General features: G+C 43.9%; 1 long non-coding RNA gene across 1 annotated transcript; it reads left to right on the forward strand.

Moving 5' to 3' along the window:
• The first annotated feature begins 12,292 nt into the window (after positions 1-12,292).
• Positions 12,293-15,023, forward strand: LOC121005438. Its single transcript, XR_005779946.1, has 3 exons — positions 12,293-12,345; positions 14,103-14,165; positions 14,844-15,023. It is a non-coding gene; the product is annotated as an uncharacterized LOC121005438 (long non-coding RNA).
• Positions 15,024-17,385: the final 2,362 nt, after the last annotated feature.

Raw genomic sequence — 17,385 nt, forward strand, 5'->3', positions numbered from 1 at the left:
GTCCCCAGCTGCCACTATTTTTCCTGGTGCGCCGTCCCCGCCTTACACCAGTATATGTCTTGTGACATCACCCGTACCCTGACCAAAGCAGTTATTGGGAAGGTCCACTTTATGACAGATGCATGGACAAGTGCTTGTGGCCAGGGATGCTACATTTCCCTGACGGCACACTGGGTGAACGTTGTGGAGGCCAGGAGTGAGTCATACCCTGGGATGGCACGCATGCTACCGACGCCAAGAAATATGGGCCCTACTTCCATCAGGATTTCCGCCACCACCTACATTAGTGGCTGCAACCCCACCCTCTCCTCCTCCTCCACTTCCACCACTGAATTATCATCTTGCAGCACCAGTCAGCCATCAGTCAGTAGCTGGAAGCAGTGTAGCACTGCAGTGGGGAAGCGGCAACAGGCCGTGCTGAAACGAATATGTTTAGGTGACAAACAGCACACTGCCGCAGAACTGTGGCAGGGTATAAGAGACCAGACTGAGCTGTGGCACTCGCCACTCAACCTAGAACCAGGCATGGTTGTGTCTGATAATGGCAGTAACTTGGTGGCGGCTTTGGAGCTCAGCAAGCTCACACACATACCATGCCTAGCCCACGTTTTCAACTTAGTGGTTCAGCGGTTCCTCAAAACCTACCCCTATTTGCTTGAGCTACTGTTGAAGGTGCGCTGCGTGTGTGCCCATTTCCGAAAGTCATCTACAGCTGCCGCCAGTCTGGCAGCGCTGCAGCAGCGCTTGCATTTGCCAGCTCACCAACTGTTGTACGACATGAGCACACACTGGAACTCCACGTTCAACATGTTGGCCAGTCTTTGTGAGCATCAGAGGGCAGTAGTGGAATACCAGCTGCAACATGGTCGTCACCTTTCCAGTCAGGTTCCACTCTTCACAAGAGATGAGTGGGCATGGATGTCTGACCTCTGTGAGGTTTTACGCAACTTTGAGGAATCAACACAGATGGTGAGTGGCGATGCCGCTATTATCAGCATAACCATCCTACTTCTGTGTCTACTGAAACGCTCTCTGTTCACAATGAAAGAGGACGCTTTGCATGTGGAAGAGGTGGAAATGGGGGAAGACAGTACACAGGGTGATAGACAGACCACCCTCCGTTCGTCTTCTCAGCGTGAATTGGATGATGAGGAGGAGGAGGAGCAGGAGACGGTTGCCTCCTCTACAGAGGGTAGTACCCACAGCCGGTTTATTCCATCTGTTCAACGTGGATAGGCCAAAGAGGAGGAAGAGGATGAGGAGATTGAGAGTCATCCTCCTGATGAGGACAGCGAAGTCTTGTCTGTTGGGACTCTGGCACACATGGCTGACTTTATGTTAGGCTGCCTTTCCCGTGACCCTCGCGTTATACGCATTTTGGCCAACGCCGATTACTGGTTGTTCACCCTTCTCGAACCCCCGCTACAAAGAGAACTTCTCATCTCTCATTCCTGTGGTGGAGAGGACTAGCAAAATGGTGCAATACCAGAAGGTCCTTGTGGAAAAATTGCTACAAAAATTTTCAGCTGACAACTCTGGCAGCAGAACACGTAGTTTATTGGGCAACCGAGGAGGGAAGACAAGGGGAACACACAGCAGTTCCAACAGAGGCAAGGCAACACTCTCCAAGGCCTGGGACAGTTTCATGACACCCCGCCAGCAACCTCACCCTGATGCGCGGCCTATTGTCACAAGGAGAGAAAAGTTTTGGAAGATGGTGAAGGAGTACGTAGCAGACCGTGTCAGTGTCTTCAATGATCCCTCTGTGCCTTACAACTATTACTATTGAGTGTCCAAGGTGGACACGTGGCACGAACTGGCGCTCTACACCTTGGAGGTGCTGGCCTGCCCTGCCGCCAGCGTTTTGTCAGAGCGGGTATTTAGTGCTGCTGGGGGCATAATAACTGATAAGCGCATCCGACTGTCAACTGAAAATGCTGCCGGTTTGACTCTTATCAAAATGAACAATGCATGGATTGCCCCTGACTTCTCTACTCCACCAGAGGAAAGCGGCTGAACATAAAGGTGCAGCGTCCCACTAGCTTGTGTGGTAACTGCAAAAGCTTTTTGTTATCATCTGTATATCATGCTGTATTGTGTTATCCTGTGATATTCCTATTTACCAGGCTGTCAGGTGCACTACATACATCCACCACTAGTTGGGAGTAGCACCACAATATAAATAGTGCAGTTCAGGCTTAGTTAGGGGAGATTGCGGGTTCTCTCTAAGGAGATGGAATGAGGAGCTACAGGGGGAAGGAGAGGTTCCCTCTCCTTCCAGCTCTCTGGAGCTTCACGGCCCATAGAAGCCATCCTACACCTTAGGATCTAAGCCAGGAAGACAGGCGGAGGGAAGTCTACCTTTATTCTTCAGGTGCAACAAGTGGATTTCTGATATTTAGTGGATCAAGACAAAGGAAGGACAAAGCCATTGTTATAGGCTCTAGGCACCTTTGTAATTTGGTGAAGGACTTAATAGCTTCAGGCAGCCTCACCGTTATTCTAAAGACAGATAAGGATTCTGTCATATCACTTGTGTAGAAGCTCAAGATTGGGACTACCTCAACTAAGACTGAAGCAAGGTCAAGAGCTGTTTTTCCAGTGAGTACATAACTTATCACCCTAGCCTGACACAGTGTCATCAGCACAGCCTGTTACTAGGATTTATCACATCCTGATTTTGGCTGATACTCTGGGTTATGTATTTATTGGACCAAGTGCTCTTTTCTACCATTATTTGCTGCAGGCTGCTCTGACTGTATTCAAGAGTTGCCAATAGTTTCTCACTTTAAGTATTTAGGTATTGTCATAACCAAAGACTCCAACACCTTTCACTCTCTGAATGTGCATCCCATCCTGACTTACTTTAAAGATAAGTTCCGGATTTGGGGCTTGCTCCCATTATCGGTTGTAGGCCGCATAAAACTGATGAAAATTATGTACTCCCCAAATGTTTATATATACTGGAGGACTCTCCCTACATCATCCCTAAAAGCTTTTCCCTCCTATCACCTTTTATATGGGGGTCTACTAGACCTAAGCTCTCTATTTCAACCCTGTGTCGCCCAAGATCAAGCGGCGGCAAGTCTTTACCTGATTTTTACTTTTATTATTTGGGGGGTTAGCTTTGCTATTTGAAAGCTTGGCGAACACCATATGAGCAGCTGCCAAATTCAGAGGCTCATCTGGCATTTTATCTAAATCTGAAGTCCCTCTGGCCAGTCTTGGAAAAGCCACAACTATTTCCCAGGGTATTACTTCCTATCCACAGGACTGCCATACAGGTATGGACAGCCACAAAGGAATTACATGACTTCAATGATGTGATTATAGATCTACCTCTGTGGGATAATCCCATGTTCCCAGCCCTGGTTCCCAATATTAGAAATCACATAATGTATGCTACCTTAAGGATGAATATCAATATAATGTGGTTCGGCCATTTAGTTACTTTCCGAAGCAGTGCCAGCTGCCCCGTACTGCGTTTTATCGATACTTACAGGTTACACATGCACTTAACGTACAATTCCCTGGGACATTAGTACCTATCTCCAATTATCCTCTTGTTGGAGTTCTTTGATCTCAGGGACCCCGAGGTGTTATATCTACCATATATACTTATTTGTTCAATACAACTTACACAGTTGACGGTTCTGGATAAATGGAAGGCCATGGTCCCTGATCTTTCAGATGATGATATATCTGATTTGCTGGAATCACCTTTAAGTGTGTCTTCCGCAATTAACAATAGGTTTATTTAATTATGTATTATACATCAGAATTACCTATCGCCATCCCGATTACACAAGATAGGTTGACTTCCCCATAGCAGATGTCACCGTTGTGCCAGGGATGGTGCGGACTTTTGACACTTGATATTGGCTTGTCATCATATTCGATAATTTTGGGAAGAGATTACTCAATTTCTCGCTAACTTGGTAAATCTCCCTCTCACTGCCCATCCAAATGTATGCCTTTTTGGTATACTAGATGAATCCATATATTCTCACTACATCCGAATATTTTTGAGTCGTTATTTTTGGCACTTAAGGCAATTGCTTTACGATGGATGGGGGATAGATGCCCATGTATCACTCAGTGGAAGGCGCTGGTAAACGCCATCATTTCCCATGAGCACGTTGTATATAAACATAGGGGATGCGATTCCAAATTCAACAAGATCTGGGGACCATGGTTTTCCTCTCCACACATGCAATATCCAGTGCAATCTCTTTCTGTCGCTCTGTCTTCTAGACACTAAAGTACTCGAATATTTATATCTATGGGTGTCTGCTTTTTTCCCTTTTCCTTTGTATTTGGATTACAATAGATCCTCTGCAATGATTGATAAATGTCAAGCCAAGATGTATAGCCTGTTAAACTGAAATGTCATGATTGTACACCAAATGTTTAACATTTTTTATTCATTTGTTCAATAAAATGAGTTAAAAAAAAAACAAAAAAAAAACGGATTTAGACAATGTTTCAGTGCAAAAAGCTACGACACAATGCAGAGTGAAAATGGTGGAAATAAAGAGCTGCCAATCACTAAACATGGGGTTTTAGATGCTGCTGGATTTTTATTAAAGGACTAGTTATGGAAACTGCCCAAGAATTGCTTTCAATAGTCCCTGTAAATACCGCTATCAGGTGGTACATGTGCATTTCAAAATGGGGATAAACACAGCAAAACTACAATAGATAAAGATGGGACTTTGAAAAATGCTAAAATGCATCATTTTTAATTGCAAAGTGCAGATATGATTTATATTACATCTATTTTTAACCTCATGAGACATCTGGATGCTTCAATTGCCCCACTGCAAAACCACTTTAGTGAAACTCCAAATGTAACCTTGACCTAGTGGCATTTTATAAAAAAAAAATCACTGGCTAAAAAAATAAAGAAATCCTACATGTATCTATATAGACATATATCTGAATGCCATCAGTCAGGTACCAGTCACATGACCAGTGGTATGTGGGTAAATAGAACCTTGGCACTTGGCAGTTAGAGAGTGACAGTTGGCGTTGGATGTGGATGGAGCGGAGCTGCCTTCAGCAAAGCAAGAAAATGGATAGCGAAGAGGAGGTCTTCAGGAGGAGAGGAAAGAAGAGGAGAATCGCATTTTTGGAGGATGAGGAATCGTCCAGCAAGAAGAGCCAGGGAGAGAAGAGAACTGGCTCTGGGGAGGGGATCGTCTCCCAAAAGACAGATCACCAAGGCCAGAGAGAAGAACAGGAAGAGGAAAAGGAGGTCCTTGACAGAAGAAATGGAGCCAAGAGGAGAAGAGAAAAGTCTTCAATCAAGAAAGAAGAGGGGAACTCCAGGGGCTTAGGTAAATAATGATATACTGCAGCTTACCATAGGGCACACCATGAAATGTAGCTTCTCATGTACATACTTCTATGTGTCCATGTTAGAGTCATCTTGTGGCACCGTCACTTATAGACAGTAATAAAGCACAGTTCTTTCTAATCAGGGCAATGTTTTTAAGTCTTACCTCTTACCCCAGTACTTAGCTTTATAGCGTCAGTATTAGTTAGACAGGCAAAACATTAGAACCTGATGAGTTTATGAATTAGCTTAACGTGTTAACACAAGAAATACTCATTACAGTTTTATAACAAATTGTGTTAAAGTGACCATCCTGGTGCAGCTGGTGCCGAAATAACGCTATATACATCTGTATATCAAGTAAGGCCTCATGCACAAGGACATTTTTTTTTTGCGGTCCGCAAAACGGATTTCCGTTGTTCCGTGATCTGTGACCGTTTTTTCGTCCGTGGGTCTTCCTTGATTTTTGGAGGATCCACGGACATGAAAAAAAAGTCGTTTTGGTGTCCGCCTGGCCGTTTCGGAGCCAAACGGATCCGTCCTGAATTACAATGCAAGTAAGTGGTAAGTGAAAGGTCTGTGCGGCGCATTGCTTATAGCACAGACCTGTCACTTACCAGTAGGAGGAGCGTCCGGCCGGTCACAGACATCACAGGTAAGTATAATGCTTCTAAAAATTGCTAAGTAACCATGGCAACCAGGACTGCAGTAGCGTCCTGGTTGCCATGGTTACCGATCGGAGCCCCGGCGATTAAACTGGGACTCCGATCGGAACTCTCCGCTGCCACCAATGATAGGAGGGGGGGATTTAAATTAGGAGGGGGAGGGAGGGGGAGCCGCACTGGCCACCAATGAATGGACAGTAATACAGGGGAGGGAGGGGGGGCCCGCTGGACACCAATGAATGGACAGTAATACAGGGGAGGTTTTATGCAGACGGATCTGCGATCCGTCTGTGTGAAAGTAGCCTACGGCCACGGATCACGGACGCGGATGCCAATCTTGTGTGCATCCGTGTTTTTTCACTGACCCATTGACTTGAATAGGACAGGTCATATTTTTTTAAAGGACAGGAAACACGGATCACGGCCGCGGATGAACAACGGTGCATTTTCCGAGTTTTCAACGGACCCATTGAAAGTCAATGGGTCCGCTGAAAATCACGGAAAACGGAACAACAGCCACGGATGCACACAACGGTCGTGTGCATGAGGCCTAATGCCACAGTTGATCATGGCTGATCAGTCTGCTACGTTATGCTCAATCATGGTAAAGGGGTTGTGTCAAGTTTAGAAGTTATCCCCATCCACAGGATAGGTGATAACTAACTGATTGCTGGGGGGTGGGGGGCGACCACTGGGACCCCATCAATCCTGAGAACATGGGTCTCGTTCAGCCAATCTGATGAAACGACAGGTCAGGCATGCATCCTGCCACTCAAGTCATTCTCTATGGGGCTGCCAGAAATTGCAGAGCACTGTACATTGTACTATTTTTTATATGTTAAAAGGGACAAGACATAAAAAAAAATATTTATGGCTTTTTCACTTCTCCATGCGAACCTGGGTGTGAATAGAGCCTTACCCTGAATACTAAACTGAACAGCACATTGTAATCAGTCTTCTCTCATCAACAACAGAGATAAATACATGTTCCCAATGCTTCTATGTGAACATTAATCTAAGGATAGAGGCCAACATATTCCAAAACTGAGCAAAACACATGGGGGTCATTTAACAAACTGGTGTAAAGTAGAACCGGTGTTCTGCCAAATCTCTATACCTTGCCAAAAGTCTATACCTGAAGTGACGCAGCCGCAGCGGAAGTGACGAGATTGCCAAGGAATCAGCTGGAGGAGAGTGTGCGTGGCGCTGCGCAAGCGCACATCCACCGGCTTAGCAAAGAATTATTGCAGCACCGCAATAGAAGTACTTCGTACACCGTCAGATCTCCCTACCCCTGAGAGCGCACGCGCCCACAAATCATCAGTTGCAGTTCAGCTCTACTATGTGGTGAGCTCGGTATCCAGCACTCAGCTCTGCGGTAAAGATGAACTGCAACTGATGATTTGTGGGCGCGTGCGCACTCAGGGGTAGGGAGATCTGATGAAACATTTTGCGCTGCAAAATCTCTATACTCCTAAGGGCGCACGCGCGGTGTACGAAGTACTTCTATCGCGGCGCTACAATAATTCTTTGCTAAGTCGGTGGATGTGCGCTTGCGCAGGCAACACCCTACTCCAGCTGATTCCTTGGCGATCTCGTCACTTCCGGTGTGGCCGCGTCACTTCCGGTATAGACTTTTGGCAAGGTATAGAGATTTGGCAGAACACCGGCTTAGTTGCCCATAGCAAATGAGCTGTCAAAAATGGTGGAATCAACTATGCCAATTCTACTTTGCAACAGTTTGATAAATGCCCCTAATATTTTTCTGCTAAGATTAAAAATAAAATCCAAATCATTAGGAACATACTATAGTAATTTAATTTCTAATCTAGGGAGGCCGTACTGGGCCACCAGTTAGGGGAGGCCGACATGACGTTTTTTTGGCTTCAGTAGGGCAGGTGGCAAGGTTAGGGTTAAAGAATTTGAAAATCAGTGCGGCGCGAGGAGAGGGGGGAGGAGTTGAAAAAAAGCGGGCGATAATGTGATAAAAGGAAGGGGCAGAGCAGGTCAGTTACCTGGAATTTTGCCAGTGAACTCCCGCCCTATATATATATATATATATATATATATATATATACTGGGGTAGGGGCACACGAATATATATATAAAAAAAAAGGGGGGATTTCCTTTTATATAAAAAGATAATAATGAAAAGAGTATGACGGGGGTAGAGAGCCTGAACGGGGACAGTACAGGTGTGTTCGCCCCATATCGGAGATGGACGAGAGGGGTGTGTTCTATTAATTGCCGCATCTGGCAGCACCGACCTGCACCTTTTATACTTCACAGCTCACCTGCAATACGGTTGCACTTAACTTCGGTGCAACCATAACAGGTGAGTCTATCGCATCCACCAGCTCTTTGAAGGAAGCTGTTGTACCTCGATTTACTTACCCTATGAGCGCCTTTCTCACCCTTTGGCCGTTACCTTACTGTTCTATGTCGCGGCAGTCGGGGCGGGGGGAGGTCCTCGAAGTTGGTGACACTGATGCTTATGGAGGATGGGAGGGCCTCAATGGTGGGGGGCTGGACTCCCATGGTTGGTGTAGTTGGCTCGTGGAGAAGGCGTCCGTGACTTGGTCTCCGAGCTGGCGTTTTATGGCTGGAGGCAAGACGGAGGCTCCAGTCTGGCCAAGTGCGTGGTAATAAAGTTGGGGCTTCGAGAACCTTCCCCGTCAGGGAAGAGAATACTGCATTTAATGTTATTTCATGTTATTTAATTTTATTGATGAGTTATTGTTGGTTATGTATACAATATTTGGGGATAAACGGCTGCTGTGGCCATTAAATCCGAAATCGGTCTCTGTGTTTTTATTATGCAGAAGGAAATAAGTTGGAACGGGGGGAGGTCTGGGGCTGTTGGTAATAGATATGCCCCGAAAGAATAGACAATAACCTGGTCATGTGTTTTATTTCTCAATTAGGAAACAGCAATGGTCGGCCATCCCACCCCACCAGCACAATCTCTGACAACATCCAGAGATTCATTTTCCATCATGTGCTTGGTCGGGGAAGTTTTGGAAAGGTAAGAAACCATAAAACTGCAAGCATATTGTTTGCCTAATTAAGCAGACATGACCCTTTAAGTAATGTCAGGAGCATCATGCTGCCCTCAAGGGCTTCTGACTGGTGCTACCTCACCAGAGGCAAATCCAGGGAGATTCCCAAATGTGCTGGTGCATATAGCAGAGATGGCAGATATTTTTGCATTAGTGGTTAGTAGTGATGTTCCCTTTAGGAGTAAACCCCTAATATCCCTGGTGTTTACCTAGTACAGTTAGAAAATGACACAGGCTTAGCCCGGGGATGGGAGAGGATGTGGATGAAGGAAGACGTATGGCTAAGCTTTATACATCTGTTTCTAAGCTTATAGCACCCCTTGTAGTACCCCCAGTCATTACAGTGCTGTCCATGTATTGCCCCCATATCTTTTAGTGCCCCCCATAGTTCTTCTAGACCTTATAGTGCCCCCTTGTAATGCTTCTAGACTTTATAGTGCCCTTAGTCCTTATTTGGCCCCCCTGTATTGCCCCCACACCTTACAGAGCCCCTAGACCTTTTAGTAGCCCCTGTAGTTATAATGCCCCCTCCCAATTCCATATTCCCTGACACACAAAGAAGAAAAAAGATACTCACCTGACTTCCCACCACTGTCAGCGATGCAGGCCACAGGCCTCTCCCGGTCCACATCTATGTGACTATCGCTAATGTTCCCATTTTACATAAACTGACATTTATATGTACTGTACACTGCGTGCAGAATTATTAGGCAAATGAGTATTTTGACCACATCATCCTCTTTATGCATGTTGTCTTATTCCAAGCTGTATAGGCTCGAAAGCCTACTACCAATTAAGCATATTAGGTGATGTGCATCTCTGTAATGAGAAGGGGTGTGGTCTAATGACATCAACACCCTATATTAGGTGTGCATAATTATTAGACAACTTCCTTTCCTTTGGCAAAATGGGTCAAAAGAAGGACTTGACAGGCTCAGAAAAGTCAAAAATAGTGAGATATCTTGCAGAGGGATGCAGCACTCTTAAAATTGCAAAGCTTCTGAAGCGTGATCATCAAACAATCAAGCGTTTCATTCAAAATAATCAACAGGGTCGCAAGAAGCGTGTGGAAAAACCAAGGCGCAAAATAACTGCCCATGAACTGAGAAAAGTCAAGCGTGCAGCTGCCAAGATGCCACTTGCCACCAGTTTGGCCATATTTCAGAGCTGCAACATCACTGGAGTGCCCAAAAGCACAAGGTGTGCAATACTCAGAGACATGGCCAAGGTAAGAAAGGCTGAAAGACGACCACCACTGAACAAGACACACAAGCTGAAACGTCAAGACTGGGCCAAGAAATATCTCAAGACTGATTTTTCTAAGGTTTTATGGACTGATGAAATGAGAGCGAGTCTTGATGGGCCAGATGGATGGGCCCGTGGCTGGATTGGTAAAGGGCAGAGAGCTCCAGTCCGACTCAGACGCCAGCAAGGTGGAGGTGGAGTACTGGTTTGGGCTGGTATCATCAAAGATGAGCTTGTGGGGCCTTTTCGGGTTGAGGATGGAGTCAAGCTCAACTCCCAGTCCTACTGCCAGTTTCTGGAAGACACCTTCTTCAAGCAGTGGTACAGGAAGAAGTCTACATCCTTCAAGAAAAACATGATTTTCATGCAGGACAATGCTCCATCACACGCGTCCAAGTACTCCACAGCGTGGCTGGCAAAAAAGGGTATAAAAGAAGAAAGTCTAATGACATGGCCTCCTTGTTCACCTGATCTGAACCCCATTGAGAACCTGTGGTCCATCATCAAATGTGAGATTTACAAGGAGGGAAAACAGTACACCTCTCTGAACAGTGTCTGGGAGGCTGTGGTTGCTGCTGCACGCAATGTTGATGGTGAACAGATCAAAACACTGACAGAATCCATGGATGGCAGGCTTTTGAGTGTCCTTGCAAAGAAAGGTGGCTATATTGGTCACTGATTTGTTTTTGTTTTGTTTTTGAATGTCAGAAATGTATATTTGTGAATGTTGAGATGTTATATTGGTTTCACTGGTAAAAATAAATAATTGAAATGGGTATATATTTGTTTTTTGTTAAGTTGCCTAATAATTATGCACAGTAATAGTCACCTGCACACACAGATATCCCCCTAAAATAGCTAAAACTAAAAACAAACGAAAAACTACTTCCAAAAATATTCAGCTTTGATATTAATGAGTTTTTTGGGTTCATTGAGAACATGGTTGTTGTTCAATAATAAAATTAATCCTCAAAAATACAACTTGCCTAATAATTCTGCACTCCCTGTATATATAGCAGCACTGGTGGTATTTTCCTGCTCCCTGTCCACACTTATGAAGATTGTCCAGTAAGAAGTGTTTTTTCTAGGTGGTGCTGGCAGAGGACAAGTATACCCACCAGCAATTTGCCGTAAAAGTCATGACAAAGCGAGACCTGCTTGCTGAAGGAGAAGAGCGCGCAATGGTGGAGCGGCGAGTGTTACAACTTGCATCTGGCTGCCCCTTCCTTCTTCATGGCACATTTGCATTCCAGACCAAGGTAAAATTGTGACTACTACATGAGTATATCATAAACTGCACTGACATATATGTATATATACATATTTATATATATGGTGTTTTAATGTCCTGCTTCTTGTATGTGTAGCTGGCACTACCCATGACAACACTGGACAAACCCTGGGGACCAGGCAATGTGCCTAAAAAATTTGGGCCTGACTTTGGGTTATTGAAGTCTATGGAACATCTTACTTGCGCCTGGAGTGGTCCAACTGGGTCAACTGGTCCAACTGGGTCCAAAAATCTACTACTGTCCTCCCCTTCCCTATGGATGTAGTTCTTAATGAGTGCTTCAAAATGGTGAGAAATGTGCCATTCATGATAATGTAAAGTTATCCAAACATTGAAATGTAATGTCTTACACAATATATCTGCATGGTCTCCATATGCATGCATAGAATATGCCAGACACAGAGAACAACCAGAGGAAAGTCACAGTATTACTGTAATTGCACAACTATATTATCAGGAGTGAGTGGCTTAATGATCTGTTATACAGGGACCATCAGAGGAAGCCAGACTGTCTCCATATGGCCTGTGTCTTGGCTGATGAAATAGCTGGTTACTGTAAATACATCAACTCTACAAATACTTTAACAGATATCTAAACTGTATATATATATATATATATATATATATATATATAATATATGTATCCATCTGACAGGAGCTTGTTCTACTTGGAATGGAATATGTCACCTATGGAGATTTCCACCAACTCCTGCGGAGGAAGGGGCGTCTTGACATCCCCAGTGCAAGGTACAGTAGTCAAAGCCTAAACAGTACAACTATGTGACAGATTTACTAATGCTATCTAAGATTTAGACAGTGGAAACTTAAGGCCCCGTACACCATAAGCTATTGTCAGCTGAACCTGCCGGGAGAAGATCTAACGTATATGAGGATCCCCTGAACAGATGAGAACAGATGCCACCATCAGAGGTGTCTGGCAGAAGCTTTCTCCTCTCTCCCCATTGACAACACATATGAGTTTGGACAAACTGAGCGTGTATGAGTTTGAGGGAGTCAAGAGATACCGTAGCTCTTAGCAAAAGAGTGTTCAGCCAAAAGCTGTTGAAGATCTGTGGGCACCTTTCGACTAGACAGTCTAAAAATGTGCCAGAGTTATCACAGTGACTGATGCGGGATAAATAATTTGGCGACCTTTAGGGTACTTTCACACTAGCGTTTTTCTTTTCCGGCGCTGAGTTCCGTCCTAGGGACTCAAATCCGGAAAAGAACTGATCAGTTTTATCCCCATGCATTCTGAATGGAGAGTCAGTCCTTCAGGATGCATCAGGATGTCTTCAGTTCAGTCTTTTTGACTGATCAGGCTTTTCAGAAAAACGTAGCATGCAGTATTTTTACCTCCGGCCAAAAAGCCTGAACACTTTGACTGAACGCCGGATCAGGCCTTTTTCCCATTGACTTGCATTAACGCCGGATCTGGCACTGTGTGTTCAGTCAAAACGGATCCGGCTTTTGCATGTTAAACCCGAAAAATGTGAAAAAAAAGTTAAAGTCCCTAAATGGCGGATCCGTTTTTTCCAATGCATTTTTTCATTGTGATCAAAATCCTGATCAGGATTCAAATGTAATCCGTTTTCACACGTTTTTCCGGATCCGGCGGGCAGTTCCGGTGTCGGAATTGAACGCCGGATTAAAACAACGCTAGTGTGAAAGTAGCCTTAGACTGTCTAGTCTAAGTTTATACCACCTAATGTTTGGTCTGTAGGGATGAGCGAAGCGAGCTTCAGGTCCTAGATTCAAAGTGAGTTCGCTCAAAACTTCAGTTTACTGCTGTACGGAGATCCGTCTCTATACAAAATTAACATGTATGACCTCCGACCAGGCAAAGTGAGTTATTCCCGAAGTCTCGTGAGAATTCAGTGAATAACTTCGGAATTTGACTTTTAAACTGAATTTTTTTTTTTGAAAACTTAGATCCGAACTCGGCTTCAGTTCCGACAGCATTAAACTGAAGTTTTGAGCAAAGCTTGCTTCGTTCATCCCTAATTAAATCCATTAGCACAGTCCATTATATGCAGTCTAATAGGTAGCACAAAGTCACTTTCCAGGTGACTGTGGCCCTCTATGTTGTGGCCCTCTGTGCAGCTGGATAAGTTATACATGTGATATGTCCACCGCTGATATAATTATTATTACACTATGTCTTAGGTAATGGATACTTTCCATATACCAGGACTTTTTTTTAAATCAAAACAGCATGAAGATGATCTAATTTGAAGGAATTTACAATTCCATAATTTCTATATTATTTCTCTTCAATATTAACATAAAACAATCTCATATGTTCAGAATATAACAGGTTTAGGTACATATGTGCTATGAAGAGAACGATAAGTGCAGTTGTCCCACCGGGCCATAATAGTAACATAAACTCCAGTCATAAATAACATAAAATCCAGCCGGTCTGGTCTACTGAGCGTTGTGTATTTCTGAGACTATATCATCCACTAAATCCTATTCTTTCCTCTTTCTTTCCTTTCTACCAGATTCTACGCCGCAGAACTTGTGTGTGGAATTCAATATCTGCATTCTAAGGGCATCATCCACCGGTAACCCGAAATATATGATATCATCCTGATATAGCACCGAGCACCAACATAGTCCACTGCACTGTGCACAGAATGGACTCTTGGTCTTTGCCCATAGTCAGGATCACAGTCTCAATTTCATGTGCTATACTTGCAGCAATTTTATAGAAACGCAAGCAAGGCAAAGGAGAAAATACATGCAATAATCCTACTGACACCATGATCCTTTGTGATATAGGCAATAGGACAGATTGATACGCCAGTCTTATCTACCAGTGTGCTGGTAGAAGATCCACCAAATGTATAAATACCTTTGGAAAATCTTCTGGCAGTCAGTGTACCAGAAAACCAAATCTATGCAAGCCGTACCCTCTGCAATTCCCCTCAACCAATATATTTCCAGATAATCTGAAGACTATTAGTCCACTATCTGTTGGGGTTTAATCAGCAGATTCCCTCTTCCTCTAACACAACGCTACATGCAAGCACCCAGTTCCTGCATTCATTCCTGATATCCTACAACAGGCACTTAGAGACTGAGCTTGTGGTAAAGGTTTTCCTTAAAACCCGGATAAAACACCACAAAAAATATTTTTGTCTTACACTGACTAATATAACATTAGCCAAATGCAGCATTATACTCTGATAATTATAGGAGGAACACTGACAACAATTAAGGTGTTTTTTTTATCGTCACAGAGATCTCAAGCCTTCCAACATCCTGGTGACTGAAACGGGCCATATTAAGATTGCCGACTTCGGTCTGGCACTTGAGAACATCTATGGAGACCGAACAGCCACAGAATACACTGGAACACCGGGCTTCATTGCTCCTGAGATCCTGGCTGCGGAGGAGTACAATGCTGGAGTAGACTGGTATGCATTTGGCATCATCTTGAACATCATGATTACCACCAGCCACAAATACCAGCGAGGTCTATTCACTTCCTCCAGCAAAGAGGCGAAGAACATCATTAAAAAGGTTAGTATATTATAAAGTAATATAATCTACAAACTGTAATAGGCCATGTTAACAGTGTGGTTTGAAGGACTGGACTTTTTTTTTTTTTTACCACACGGCAGCAAAACGGCTAGAAACACCACTGGTAGTAGTAGTAGTACTGAAGTAGTACTGAAGTAGTACTGAAGTAATCTGATATATAACAGCCAACCTTTCCTCTGGTGTTTATAACAGTGCTCAACTTCTTATAGGGACATATTAGTGATATATATTACCTAATTATTGTATGTTTAAAGATAAATCTATTAATATGTTTTTCTAAAAAAAATTGACAATGAAGTTTTGCTATTGGTTTTTTCATCTAAATTTTTATGAAGCTGTAATATAACTTTAAATTAATATTCCTATTTGTAGCTCCTCCGGGAAGATCCTACCAGGCGTCTCGGAGTCAATGGCAACATCAGAGCCCACAGGTTTTTCCAGTGTATTGACTGGGACTCGGTGGAAGCCCTTAGGATGCGTCCACCACACATTTCTAAACCAGTAAGTATAAGAAGAAACAATGTACAGGCCTGTTTAGAGACATTTTAAATATAGACACAAATGATAGTGACATATCTTTCATCTCTTTTTCCATATTCATCATGGTACTAAGAAGAGTAGATATCATTATTGTGTGATAACCTCCTTCTACTATCTCTTTCTTATAGCCAAACAACATCCAGCGTGGCTCAAGACCATTCAATCTCCAAATACTGGAAGCAGCAGAGTCTAGCAACTCGGCCTTTTCAGCAAACCACCAGGCCTTATTCACAGGGTTTTCATTTACCAACATCAGCTGGAAAACCCCGGAACATCCACCAGCTCTTTAATACCATCAGAGCAAGCTGTCTTCCTAAGCCCCAAGGAGAGCTTCAGAAAGGAGAAGATCAAGATGGACAAGCAGGACCTGGACAAGCAGGCAAGAAACATCATCATGACAAGACTAAAGTCAGGATCAGGACCTCAAGGAACACCAGAGATATTCCTGTTCAAGAGGATGGCCACAGAGATGGATGACACCAAAAAGGTAAGTATCCTTGGGGAAATATTATTTGGCATTATGATGTGCCTGGACATACCAGGCACACTACATGCCCATGACAATTACAGCCTTATGCTACTATATGTATAGTGTTCTGCTATATATATACTACATAAGAGAGCAAAAAAAAACCAGTATAATTCTATTTACCGGTGATGACCGGTAAATATAATTACAATTTTCCCCCTCTTCTATAACAACTGATTGTGATGTTATGGGCGATGGGGAAATAAGGTGTGTGATGGCTGGCTATTAAGGGGTGGAGGAGGCCAGGCGGGGGGGGGATTTACTAAAACCAACATTTCAGAACATGGTCTTGGTGAAAAGCGTGCTAAAGTAAGATGTGACACACAGTCGAGTCTCATTATTATGACTACCAGCTAATATGTAAAGTAACCATTATGTGCAGCACGGACAGCAGCTAGACGACCTTGGAGTGACTCAAAAAGGTAGGTTGTCACAGGTATCTGGAGCCATGCTTACTGCAGTGCATGGAGGGTGCGTGGGGGTGAATCCAAACAGCGAACGCAATGATCGAGGTGGTCCCACAAATGCTTAAAGGGGTTGGCCACTCTTTAAATACTCTCCACTACAGTGTGGCAGGCAGGGAAAAAATTAAGTTCCTAATAAACTCCATTAAACACATCTGCCTGCTTCTCTTTCAGTTATAAGCCACTGCCCCTTAGTCCTGCTCTACCTTGCAGCTGAGTTCGTCCATGGCTGCACGCGACATGGAGGAGCTTGAGAGGAAGCTCGTCCATGCGCATGTGCAGTCTGCTCCTGTCAGTGGTCGGCTCCAACTGTGACAGGAATCAGCTGCTTGTTCCCTCTCTACAAACAGCTGATTCCTGTCAGAAGCTGGCTGTGAGAAAAACCTGCAGAGTCCCTACTGCAGAAGCTACTTCGTCCATCCCCATCCCCCCCTGCACTATCACCACACAGCCGACCCGCTAAGCCACGCCCACCGGTTCTGTTAGACCACGCCCCCTGCAACCAACAGGGAAAGCACACCTTGGAGTGCTGCCTGCTTTCTGGATTATATATATATATATACAAACATCGCGTCCACATGGGTGAATGATCTTTTTTCTATTTTCATCTAATGAGAGTGCTGTAGTTTCGCTTTATATATATATATATACACATACATATTTTTTTATACACAAAATATAACACACGTGTTTAATATATTTATA

This window comes from Bufo bufo, chromosome 1 (assembly GCF_905171765.1).
Source record: "Bufo bufo chromosome 1, aBufBuf1.1, whole genome shotgun sequence".
NCBI lineage: Eukaryota > Metazoa > Chordata > Amphibia > Anura > Bufonidae > Bufo > Bufo bufo.